The following is a 12,874-nucleotide window of genomic DNA, read 5'->3' on the forward strand; positions in this document are numbered from 1 at the left end:
TTCAGAATGTTCAGAAAATATTCAAAAGTAACATTCTTATAATGTTCGAAAAATGATCAAATTGAATTTCCCCTAATGTTTACGTAACCAAGAAAAAAAGGTTAAAAATGTCTAAAAACTGACATTTTAAACATTCCGTTTCCATAACTGACATCCATAACAAAACATTCTTAGTGCATATTTTTGTTAGCTGGGCTCAAGTACAACAAAGCCGTTTTATACAGTTCATTAATTGCAATTTATGTAGGCCAAACCAATAGACTTAACTTAAATATCTGGCCTGTATTCAAGAAACGCTCTGTTTTCTTCTGAGCATCGGGCACACACACTGTCCCTTCACAAAAAGATAGACAGGATTTCATGTAGACATGTGACCAGTTATATAAGCTCCCAAAGCTTTATAAGTCTGCAAGTGTCTGAAGAGCGGTGGCAGATCTGTCTGGTGTGTGTGTGAGAGAGAGTGTGTGGACGAGACTTTTGTGGTTCTCTGGCCAGAGGGACTGATCTGCTCCAAGAGACGCTGCTGAGATGTTCTTCCGCATTCCTCTCTTGACACCTGGATACATTCGATACCTGCAGGTGAGTGTCCAGTTTCTATTACCTGAGGAAACTTAAATGAGCCTTCTCCAAACTTTGGAAAATGACTTATTGACTTATGTTGGAGGTCCTGGAGATGACTGTAAATATAATAATGCTATATATAGGCATAAATGACTATAAAATATATATATATACAGTCAAACCAAAAATTATTCAGACACCAGATGTAATTTTTGATATTTTTGTACTAGTGGGTGCAGGACACTATAGTTAATTTATGTAAGTGAGGATAGCAAAATAAAGTAAACTGTGTCATATTACACCAAAACATTCTTCATACAGAGGACTACCAGTAAAATTGATTCAAATTTGGGACCAAAAATTATTCAGACATTTTGACCTGACCATGTTTTGCCAAGTGTTTTTTCTTTAATTGTGAATGCAACCTTTTTACACCACAGACTGAACAAAATTATCATTGCTTGATGATTGGCCAACAAAGTGTTAATAGTTGTGTAAATATTGTCATATTAACAGTTTTTTGGTTGCTTGTAATCCATTACGTAGCTTTCTATCAAAGTCTGACATTATCAAGATGAATTTGTTCTAACTAAGTTTACCTTTGAGTTCTTGTCATATTTTATTACCATTTTCTAAACTATAACGAATAAACTGTGATAATGTGATAAATGTTGAAGGTGAATAGATTTTGGTTTGACTGTACATATACATACACACACATATGGATATATAGAAATTTTGTAGAAAAACCCAATAAAACATGTTTTAGCATGCAAAAATCATATTGGGATTCTGACTCTAAGGTTCGACTTAAAGCAACTTAGCAACATTTGTAATATAGTTTCTCAAACTCAAACTCTTTCACAATCTCAAACCATGAAATAATGAAAAAAATAAAATTCTGCCAGTTGTTTACCTGTGGGATTTTAAAGTCTTTTTTGGATCAGAATCACTGTCTGGGATCCAAAGGAAATTGGATACCAAGCCCAATGACATGAGACGCTTGCTCCAAATCTTTAAAACTCTCTTTGCAGCTATTTTAGGAAACTATTTCAGTTGCAATTGATCACCTTTGGTGTTTTGGTGTTTGTTTCCATCAGTGATGTTTTTACATGTTGTAAAATGATTCTTTGCTTTTTAAGGAAAGATTAATAGTGCAAACACTAGATATAGTAATTGACTGTAATATACACTCAATTGTTTGCAAACACTTTAAATGTATTCACAGAAACTGCTTATATGTGTGTATGTGTGTATGTGTGTGTGAGTTTGTTTATCATGATAAGCTTCTTGTCACTCTTAATCTCTTGATCTAGGAAATACTTCTTAAACTTGTCTGATATACCAAGAACCACTTCCTGGATCGTTCTCTCATTTCTAATGCTCATAGAAAAGCCATGAACACTGACCTTTGACCTTTTGCTTTCAGACGCAGGCGGCACGAACCGGTCTGCAGAAAGAGGGGCCCGTTGTACCCCGTTTTGCTATGCTGCTAGGCCTTGTGGGTATTGGGATGTCAGGATACAGCTCTCGCCAGCTGACTTTATACCACAAGCCATCGCGACATCTCCTGCGGTGAAACACAAAGCAGAAAAAACATTGCTTTAGTTTAGAGGTGCGTTCTTTCTTAAACTGACACAGGGACTGTGCATCAATTTCTGAACAATCCAGATAGCATCATTATAGTTTAAAAACATCATGCTGAAGCTCATAGTCTTGCTTTGGGTGCGAGGATGGCCAATCCTCAACCAAGCTTTCCCAAACTTGTTCTCTGGCAACAATGGAGTGAATTAAATGGTTTGACTGTTTTAATTTAGTTAAAAAATGGGCACAAAGTGTATTTGTGAGCATCCTACTAAAGCATAAAATGACAAAAGGGATATTACATGTGTTATAAGTAGCATGGATATATTTTTAGCAATAGCCAACAATACATTGGACAGATCATAATGATCAATTTTTATTTTTATGCCAAAAGATCATGTTCCATAAATATATTTTGTAAATTTCCTACTGTAAATACATCAAAACTCAATTTTTGATTAGTAATATGCATTGCTAAGAACTTCATTTGGACAACTTTAAAGGCGATTTTCTCAGTATTTGGATTTTTTGCCACCCTTAGTTTCCAGATTTTCAAAAAGTTGTATCTCGGCCAAATATTGTCCTGTCCTAACATGCATTAATGGAAAGCTTATTTATTCAGCTTTCAGGTAATGTTTAAATCTCAATGCAATTCCAAAAATAACTACTGTTTGTGCACCTAAAGTTTCTAAAGAAGACCACCACAGGCTCCACAGTTAATGCAAGCCAAAATCCATCAGCCAACAAGACTAACTGTCACAGCACAAACATTATGCAGAGGCATGACTTCAGTTTTTATTGATTTTCTTAAAGTAATTTTAAGAGGCATATTGCTCTAATGATGAAGAGAACAATTTCAGCAGGTCACCTTCATGGCTATGAGTCACTATTTACAGGACAGGGCTTCATTCTTAAAATACATTGAGCATTTAATATCCCATTTGTCTAAAGCAAGCAATTTCTCTCAGGCTGTCAGGAAGAAAGTAATTGTTTTTTTGTGCTTTTAAACACTTTATATATAATTTATATAATAAAAAATGCATACATTATATACATTTTAAGTGTTATATAGCCTATATAATTTATTATATATTGTCATCTTGGGTTTTTGTTTGTATAAAGAGTTTTTGAGTTCAATTGTACATATGATGTATATGTAAATAAGTTTATTTATATTTGAAATGTATTTATGCTATATAAATCGCAGTGTATGTTTTTATCAATTCTTTAGCTTTGAGAGTCGGACAGTGTTTTTTCATGGGCCTCCAGATTTCCATTCACAAGCGTGTACAGAAATCCTCCCCTGGCTTTTCTCATCCAATTTGGGCCTGGCACTCTGGTTTGCCAACCTCAGTGTCACCCAGACAGCAGACGTAAACCTATAACCCCCCAAAAAGCCCACGAAGGACACTGACCTATCAGAAACTCTCTCCTAACTAGTCAACTGATCAATACGATCTCGTAAAAGTGTTTATTTATAGAAAAAAAAGGTGTTTTTTGGCATTGACGTATGTTATGGCTCACCGACAGCGAAATGTCATTGGTTTTGTGAATGGGACAGGATTGACGTGAACTTGAGCGCTGCTGAGTCATGACGTCTCAGACAGATACTCAAGAAGAAGAGCTTATGTTCTTAAAAGAGTCTGATCTGCTCATCCAATAACAGTTGGCTGCTAATATAAGGTCAAAGACCTTTCTTTAGAAAACAAACAGACAGCCACTTAAATTGGGGACATTGTGTTGTTTTGATTCCTTGTGGATGCTCTGACTGATTTGCAGTGATGCTTTTTTAATTGTTGGCATTGTCTGTAATGATTGTCACGATTGTGACCATTTTGCACTTTGACGGCAGGGATGAATGTATTTTCAAAGCTCTTTTTGAATGAAGAGAGTATATCTTGTGATATATCTGTATTCATTAACAAAATAAAATATTTAAGCATGTATGTGCATGTTTGCATTTGGTATTTTGAATGTGAAAAATATCCACTTTCTTCAGTGCGGAAGTAAGCCTATGTGTGAGATAGGGAAATAGCGAGAAGAATAACAAAGTGCAGTAAACAGTTTGCACTACAAACCAGTGTGTTCCTAATTAAGACAATACATTAAAATAACAGGGTAAATCTAAAAAAAATGTAAAGGTTAAGCAAATAAACCAGCTGTTTTGTACAGCTGAAATAGCTGGACGCGATGAGACCGGAAGCCACACCCATAAAATTTTAAATGGCCGCGCCCACACTTACTGGAAAAAGAAAAGGTGGATAGAACAAACTGATAGTCCAAATATCAAAACTCCAAATTGATTTTGTTTTCAAGACATGCAGTAGAGGGCAGCGTTGCACCAAAACCTCTAAAATACACAATAATTTGAATTTAAAAGTATGCAGGAAACATCCATCCTTAAAATCTGATTACAACCTACTAAACTGTTTATGTTTATGTTTATGTTTATGTAAGACTGAGAAATGCTAAATAAGCTTTGTTTATGAATGTCTGATCACCTGTGGTCTTTAGTAGGTATGTTGCAAATGCACTGTCTGACCCACTTTGGCAACTAATCTCTGCAAATCCAAACCAGAATCAACCTGTTCGAATTAGGCTACTTCTCCTTTATACATGGCATGCAACCACATACATTCAATCAGCAAATTACATACATGTGTGCACACACTGATTTGTTTTGTTAGGTTAAATGAATAGTGCAACTTTCATGCTTGCTTAGCGGGTATTAAAGATAATTGGTCTTTTGCCTTTGCACTTCATGTGTGTGTGTAAATAAGCGGTTGCGTATGCAGAAAGAGAGAATAGGGGTTATATCCTCAGGATGAGTCAGCGTGTGATGATCAAACTGCCTTATGTCCTTGATATGAATGTGGGCTGGGAGGAAGATTTATAAATGAATGAGTGCTTTCTCTCACGGCTCACTGAAAGATACTGCAGTTTCATTGCATTTAGAAGATGAATCTTAAAGCAACTGTATGTAAACTTAAAGTCTTAACTTATGTCTTAACTTAAAGTCGCAAAAATACATAAACATACAGCTGCTTTTAGTTTTAATACACATAATTTTCAGCAGCCATTATTCCATTCTTAAGTATTACATAATCCTTCGGAAATCGGCTACTTATTATATATTTGACCATATATTTGTAGCATTATAGGCTGCAGTGGTCAATATTTAAAGTGGATCAAAACCTTTCATCAAAGTTGTCCTGAAACCAAAACAATACCCGTTCTTGTCTTGGGACAACTTTGATGAACTTTTTTGATCCACTTCAAATGCTGAATATACAGGTCAATAAATTAGAATGTCATGGAATGTCAAAGTTCATTTATTTCAGATTGTGAAACTTGTGTATTAAATAACCCTCCTGAAAAAAACAGCATATGCTGGTTAGGTAGGTTTTGGTCCTGGGATGCTGGTTTTAGCTGGTTAATGTTGGTCCTTTGCTTGTTTATGCTTGTACTTTGCTGGTTTATGCTGGTTTTTGCTGGTCCTTTGCTGGTTAATGCTTGTCCTTTGCTGGTTTATGCTGGTCCTTGACCAGCAACATGACCAGCATAAACCAGCTAAGGACCAGCATTAACCAGCAAAGGACCAGCATAAACCAGCTAAAACCAGCATCCCAGCACCAAAACCTAACTAACCAGCATATGCTGTTTTTTTTCAGCAGGGAAATTCAATGCACACAGACTGGTGTAGTTTAAGTCTTTGGTTCTTTTAATTGTGATGATTTTCAGTGAATTGTTGGCCTGCTGGAAAGTATGTTTATTTACTGTATATGTCCTCAGTACTTGATAGGGGCTACTTTTGCTCTAATTACTGCCTCAATTTGGCGTGGCATGGAGGTGATCAGTCTGTGGCACTGCTGAGGTGGTATGGAAGCCCAGGTTTCTTTGATGGCCTTCAGCTCATCTGCATTTTCTGGTGTCTTGTTTCTCATTTTCCTCTTGACAATACAGGTCTGGTGAGTTTGCTGGCCAGTCAAGCACACCAACACCATGGTCATTTAACCAACTTTTAGTGCTTTTGGCAGTGTGGGCAGGTGCCAAATACTGCTGTAAAATTAAATCAGCATCTTTAAAAAGCTGGTCAGCAGAAGGAAGCATGAAGTGCTCTAATATTTCTTGGTAAATGCAGTGACTTTGGTTTTCAAAAAACACAGTGGAGCAACACCAGCAGATGACATTGCACCCCAAATCATCACAGACTGTGAAAACTTAACACTGGACTTCAAGGAACTTGGGCTTTGAGCTTCTCCACCCTTCCTCCAGAGAGTCCAGACTCTAGAACCTTGGTTTCCAAATGAGATACAAAACTTGCCCTCATCTGAAAAGAGGACTTCGGACCACTGGCAACAGTCCATTTCTTCTTCTCCTTAGCCCAGGTAAGACATCTCTGACATTGTCTGTGGTTCAGGAGTGGCTTAACAAGAGGAATACGACAACTGTAGCCTAATTCCTTGAGACGTCTGTGTGGTGGTTCTTGATGCTTTGACCCTAGCCTCAGTCCCAAATTCTTGAATCGATTTTGATTGACAAGCCTCTCAAGGCTACGGTTCTCTTGGTTGGTTGTGCATCTTTTTCTTCCACACTTTTTCCTTCCATGCAACTTTCTGTTAACATGCTTGGATACAGCACTCTGTGAACAGCCAGATTCTTTGGCAATGAATGTTTGTGGCTTACCCTCCTTGTGAAGGGTGTCACTGATTGTCTTCTGGACAACTGTCAGATCAGCAGTCTTCCCTATGATTCTGTAGCCTAGTGAACCAAACTGAGAGACCATTTTGAAGACTAAGGAAACCTTTGCAGGTGTTTTGAGTGTATTAGCTGATTGGTATGTCACCATATTCTAATTGGTTGAGATAGTGAATTAGTGGGGTTTTTTGTTAAATGTGAGCCAAATCATCACAATTTAAAAAAACAACACAAAGACTTAAAACTACACACTTAAAAATAAAGGTGCTTCACGATGCCATAGAAGAACCTTTTTTGTCTAAATGGTTCCATAAAGAACCTTTAACATCTGAAGAACCTTTATGTTTCACAAAAGGTTCTTTGTGGCAAAAGAAGGTTCTTCAAATTATAAAAAGGTAAGAAAGAGATGGTTCTTCAAAGAACCATTGACTGAATGGTTCTTTGTGGAACCAAAAATGGTTCTTTTATTGCATCGCTTGAAGAACCTTGTAAAGCACCTATGTGCATTGAACACAAGTTTCACAATTTGACAAATTGACAACTTTTCCATGACATTCTAATTTATTGAGATGCACCTGTATACTAGCCTATGTATTTATCATACTGATACATTTAATGTATCCTTACTGTAAAATTATTGATTTCTTCAAAGTAGTAATAATGATAATAAAATCTTACTGACCCAAAACTTTTGGTAGTGTATACAGATTTTAAGATGTTAAGACGTTAAGATGTCCACATCAAAAGAAATTTACAAAAGTGATTTTATTTCCATTGAAAGCACATTAACTGTCTACTTTTTAGGTTTCAAATAAGTTTTTGGAGAATAAAATGTCAAAATTAGTTTGAAATAATGTTACATTGTCAGTCATTGTAACACTATATATGTAAAAATTCAAACAACATTGTACATAGCCTATTAAAATATATAAAAGAATACGGAAGCATATTACGCTTTATTGTGTTTTAAATGAGTAAAAAAATCTTACTGACAAATGGGCAAAACCTAAAGGATAGTGGCAAATTTTAAAAATGCAGAATTATAACTAATTAGTATTTAGGATGAAAGCAATTAATCTTTAATATGTCATAAATTGATGTTTGCTGTAAATACGCCTGACAAGATTGTTACACTGAATGACATTTTAGTGGGTGTCTCACTGTAAAAAATAATTTGTTAAATCAACTTAAAATAATTAGTTACCTGGCTGCCTAATCCTTCTAAGTTCAGTCAACTCAAAAAAGTTTAGTCAACGTAAAAAGTGTAGTTTGGGATTAAGTGACAATTTAGATATTTGAATTGATTCAACTTAAAAATTTAAGGCAGCAGGGTAACAAATTATTTTAAGTTTACTCAGCAAATTTATTTTTTGCTCAGAAAAACAAGAACAAAAATGCAATTAAATTACACAGAACTTTTTAATTTTTTGGGGGAAAAAAACAACAATTTAAAGCAGTACACTTTTTTATAATAAGTGCTTAAATCCATTTTCGTCTTTGACCCATACACATGTATCTTTGGTTTAAATAGTCTTCACAACCTGCAGGTCATTTTTGTACACATCGTGAATCAGGCAGGATTGTGCTCAACACAGGTTCTGTTTATGTATTTACTGTAAACACGCCTGTATAAAGATGATGTCTGATGACCCTTCTGATCTGTAGTTTTTTTGTTTTTTTCTCAGATAAGGTCAGCTTTTCTGTCTTGTTTGTTGTGTGTAAATTGTAATATTATAGTGTAAGCTGCTGTTTCCAAGCTATTCTTCACGGCTGCCAGAACCCACAGTGGGAAACGGTCAACTTCATAAACAGCTTCATAACCCTCAACTTCATAATCTTCTTAATGAAGGCCCTGAGGAGACCTTTAGTAGTGCTCTGCATGTGTTTCAATTCTTTGAGCAGTTAACAAAGAGTATATTCTTAACATTTAAAGCATGGGAACATTCACATCACATGAGCACATTTATACATTATATATCCGGCTAATATCAAGCAAGGCTATTGATTAAACAATAATTGATTAAATTTGATTTGATTTGATTGATTAAACTTCGCGTCGTGACCGCATCACCACCTCGGTGTGCATTATTTTCTAAGAATTCTACGGCCCGTCGTCAATTATTCCTTACTTATTAAACAGAAACCTAAACACTTAAAGTCAAATTGACTCACTGCTTAGCTTTTCACAAAGAGTGTATTCTTCACATTTAAAGTGTGAACAACACATTTAAGGTGTTTCTTCAACTTTGGACACTTTACATTTTTGTTTGATTTCAAATAGTTTATTTTGTTAAATAGAGGTTACATTAAAAGTGCACTATTTGTTTTTAAATTTCTTGTGTGAAATCGTAAATTACAAGAATATCACACGTTTCCAACACAATTAATAATTTAGTCCCATAACACTTTATGAAAAATAAGTCTACATCTTTAACAGTGTCAGTAAAGAGTTTAAGATGAAATTTGATGAGATTTTATTTTATTTTTATTTTTATTTATTTATTATTTTTATTTTTATTTTTTTTTATTTTATTTTTTTTTTGCCACACTTTAAATATATGAATTCAATGATCACTATTGAAAAATATCAAACCAAGTTAAGGCTACTAAAAATGAATTGCAATTTTTTAGATGAATTTTAATCCACTAAAAAATCAATTGCAATTTTTTACATGAATTTTAATCAAATCTAAGCTGATTTTTTGTTTGTTTGTTTATTTTATTTTATTTTATTTTACTTTACTTTACTTTACTTTACTTTACTTTACTTTACTTTACTTTACTTTACTTTACTTTATTTTAAAAGTGAGCATTTGCCACCTTGGTTTGATATATTTTGTCATTTAATTCTATGCCTAGTTTTTGAAAGGTGGGTTAAGTGTCCAATTTTGCAGGCTCACTAAAGTCTGCTTAGAAATAATAAAAGTATTTTGCCACACTTTAAATGTATGAATTCAGTGCACTATTGCAAAATATTGATCCAAGTTAAGGCTACTAAAAAAAATAATTTCAATTTTTAAATGAATTTCAATCAATTAAATCTAAGCTGATTTTTATTTTGGAAGTAGTTCCCCTTGGGTTCACACAGGTGTGCAATTATTTTAATTTTTAATTTAATTTAATTTAATTTAATTTAAAAAGTGAGCTTTTGCCACTTGGTTTGATATTTAGTCAGTTAATGCTATGCCTAGTTTTTGTCATGATCGGGGCTGTGGGTTTTCCCTCAGCCACCTGAGGTCGCTGTTTGCACTGCACTCTGATTCTTCACGTCTGTTTTGTCATTTGCACTGATTACACTCACATCTGTCCACAATTATCTGGTCTATAAGAACACTCATTTCCCACTACTCATCCTGGCTGCATTGTCTCCTGTACTGTCTTCGTGTGTGTTATCCTGACTCCTTGACCGTGTTCCTGTTTTGTTTATTTTTGATCTTAGATTCTTGTCGTGCTGTGCCGTGTTGGCCTGTTTGTTTGTTATTTGTTTGTTTATTCATTAAAAACTTACTTACCTGCATCTGGACCCAGACCTCCCTGTGTGATCGTGACAGAATGCAGCCAGCACTAATGGGTCCAGCAGGGAGGAATATTTTTTTTGAGGGGGCAGCAACCACCCGCTCGGTTCCGGACACGGAGGGGATGTCCTTTGAGGCGGCGTCGGCAGCTCGGTTCGAGTTCATCTACGCCTGCCTGGCGGCGATGGACACCCGCAGTGTCGAGACGGCGCGGAAGCGCCCCTGCTTTGCGGAGGAGGTGGCGACAACCGCCATCTCTGTTCCTGACGCGGCGGTGACCGCTCTCTCTGTTCCGGACGCGGCGGTGACCGCTCTCTCTGTTCCGGACGCGGCGGTGACCGCTCTCTCTGTTCCGGACGCGGCGGTGACCGCTCTCTCTGTTCCGGACGCGGCGGTGACCGCTCTCTCTGTTCCGGACGCGGCGGTGACCGCTCTCACTGTTCCTGACGCGGCGGTGACCGCTCTCTCTGTTCCGGACGCGGCGGTGACCGCTCTCTCTGTTCCGGACGCGGCGGTGACCGCTCTCTCTGTTCCGGACGCGGCGGTGACCGCTCTCTCTGTTCCGGACGCGGCGGTGACCGCTCTCTCTGTTCCGGACGCGGCGGTGACCGCTCTCACTGTTCCTGACGCGGCGGTGACCGCTCTCTCTGTTCGGGACGCGGCGGTGACCGCTCTCTCTGTTCGGGACGCGGCGGTGACCGCTCTCTCTGTTCCGGACGCGGCGGTGACCGCTCTCTCTGTTCGGGACGCGGCGGTGACCGCTCTCTCTGTTCCGGACGCGGCGGTGACCGCTCTCTCTGTTCCGGACGCGGCGGTGACCGCTCTCTCTGTTCGGGACGCGGCGGTGACCGCTCTCTCTGTTCCGGACGCGGCGGTGACCGCTCTCTCTGTTCGGGACGCGGCGGTGACCGCGCTCTCTGTTCCTGACGCGGCGGTGACCGCGCTCTCTGTTCCGGACGCGGCGGTGACCGCTCTCTCTGTTCCTGACGCGGCGGTGACCGCGCTCTCTGTTCCTGACGCGGCGGTGACCGCGCTCTCTGTTCCTGACGCGGCGGTGACCGCGCTCTCTGTTCCGGACGCGGCGGTGACCGCTCTCTCTGTTCCGGACGCGGCGGTGACCGCTCTCTCTTTTCCGGACGCGGCGGTGACCGCTGACGTTCCTCTGGCGGCGAGGCCAGTTCGCGTACCTCTGGCGGCGGTGCCCGCGGACATTCCTCTGGCGGCGAGGCCAGTTCACGTTCCTCTGACTGCGGTGCCCGCGGACGTTCCACTGGCGGCGAGGCCAGCTCACGTTCCTCTGGCGGCGAGGCCAGCTCACGTTCCTCTGGCGGCGAGGCCAGCTCACGCTCCACTGGCTGCGGTGCCCACGGACGTTCCACTGGCGGCGAGGCCAGCTCACGTTCCACTCGCGGCGAGGCCAGCTCACGTTCCTCTAGCGGCGGTGTCCGCTCACGTTCCTCCGCTGCACGGGCCTGGCCCGCCATCCCTCCCCCTGATGCACCTTCCACCGTTCCTCCTCCCTCCAGAACTTTTGTTTTGGGAACGTCTGGTAGCCGTTCCCTAGAGAGGGGGTACTGTCATGATCGGGGCTGTGGGTTTTCCCTCAGCCACCTGAGGTCGCTGTTTGCACTGCACTCTGATTCTTCACGTCTGTTTTGTCATTTGCACTGATTACACTCACATCTGTCCACAATTATCTGGTCTATAAGAACACTCATTTCCCACTACTCATCCTGGCTGCATTGTCTCCTGTACTGTCTTCGTGTGTGTTATCCTGACTCCTTGACCGTGTTCCTGTTTTGTTTATTTTTGATCTTAGATTCTTGTCGTGCTGTGCCGTGTTGGCCTGTTTGTTTGTTATTTGTTTGTTTATTCATTAAAAACTTACTTACCTGCATCTGGACCCAGACCTCCCTGTGTGATCGTGACAGTTTTTGAAAGTTGTGTTAAGTGTCCAGTTTTATGCAAAGTCTGCTTAGAATAAAAGTATTTGCCACACTTTAAATGTATGAATTCAATGCACTTTTGCAAAATATCAAACCAAGTTGAGGCTACTAAAAAAATTAATTGCAATTGTTATTTTATTTTATTATTTTATTTTATTTAAAAAGTGAGCTTTTGCCACTTGGTTTGATATTTTTCCATTTAATGCTTTGCCTAGTTTTTAAAAGGTGGGATAAGTGTCTGGGTTTGCAGGCTTACTAAAGTCTGCTTTGAATAAAAGTATTTACCATGCTTTAAATGTATTATTTCAATGCACTTACAAAATATCAAACTAAATTGAGACAAACTAAATATTGCAATTTTAAATATATGTGACCCTGGACCACAAAACCAGTCTTAAGTCGCTGGGGTATATTTGTAGCAATAGCCAAAAATACATTGCATGGGTCAAAATTTTTGATTTTACTTTTATGCCAAAAATCATTAGGAAATTAAGTAAAGATCATGTTCCATGAAGATTTTTGTAAAATTCCAACTGGAAATATATCAAAATATAATTTTTGATTAGTGAT

At 38.7% G+C, this 12,874-nt stretch overlaps 1 long non-coding RNA gene across 1 annotated transcript; it reads left to right on the top strand.

Annotated features, from left to right (window-relative positions):
* Positions 1–434: 434 nt before the first annotated feature.
* LOC141291287 (uncharacterized) lies at positions 435–4,091 on the top strand. The gene is made up of 2 exons (XR_012340311.1): positions 435–579; positions 1,991–4,091. It is a non-coding gene; the product is annotated as an uncharacterized lncRNA (long non-coding RNA).
* The last annotated feature ends 8,783 nt before the right edge of the window (positions 4,092–12,874 follow it).

The sequence above is a fragment of the Garra rufa genome, chromosome 18, assembly GCF_049309525.1.
Source record: "Garra rufa chromosome 18, GarRuf1.0, whole genome shotgun sequence".
NCBI lineage: Eukaryota > Metazoa > Chordata > Actinopteri > Cypriniformes > Cyprinidae > Garra > Garra rufa.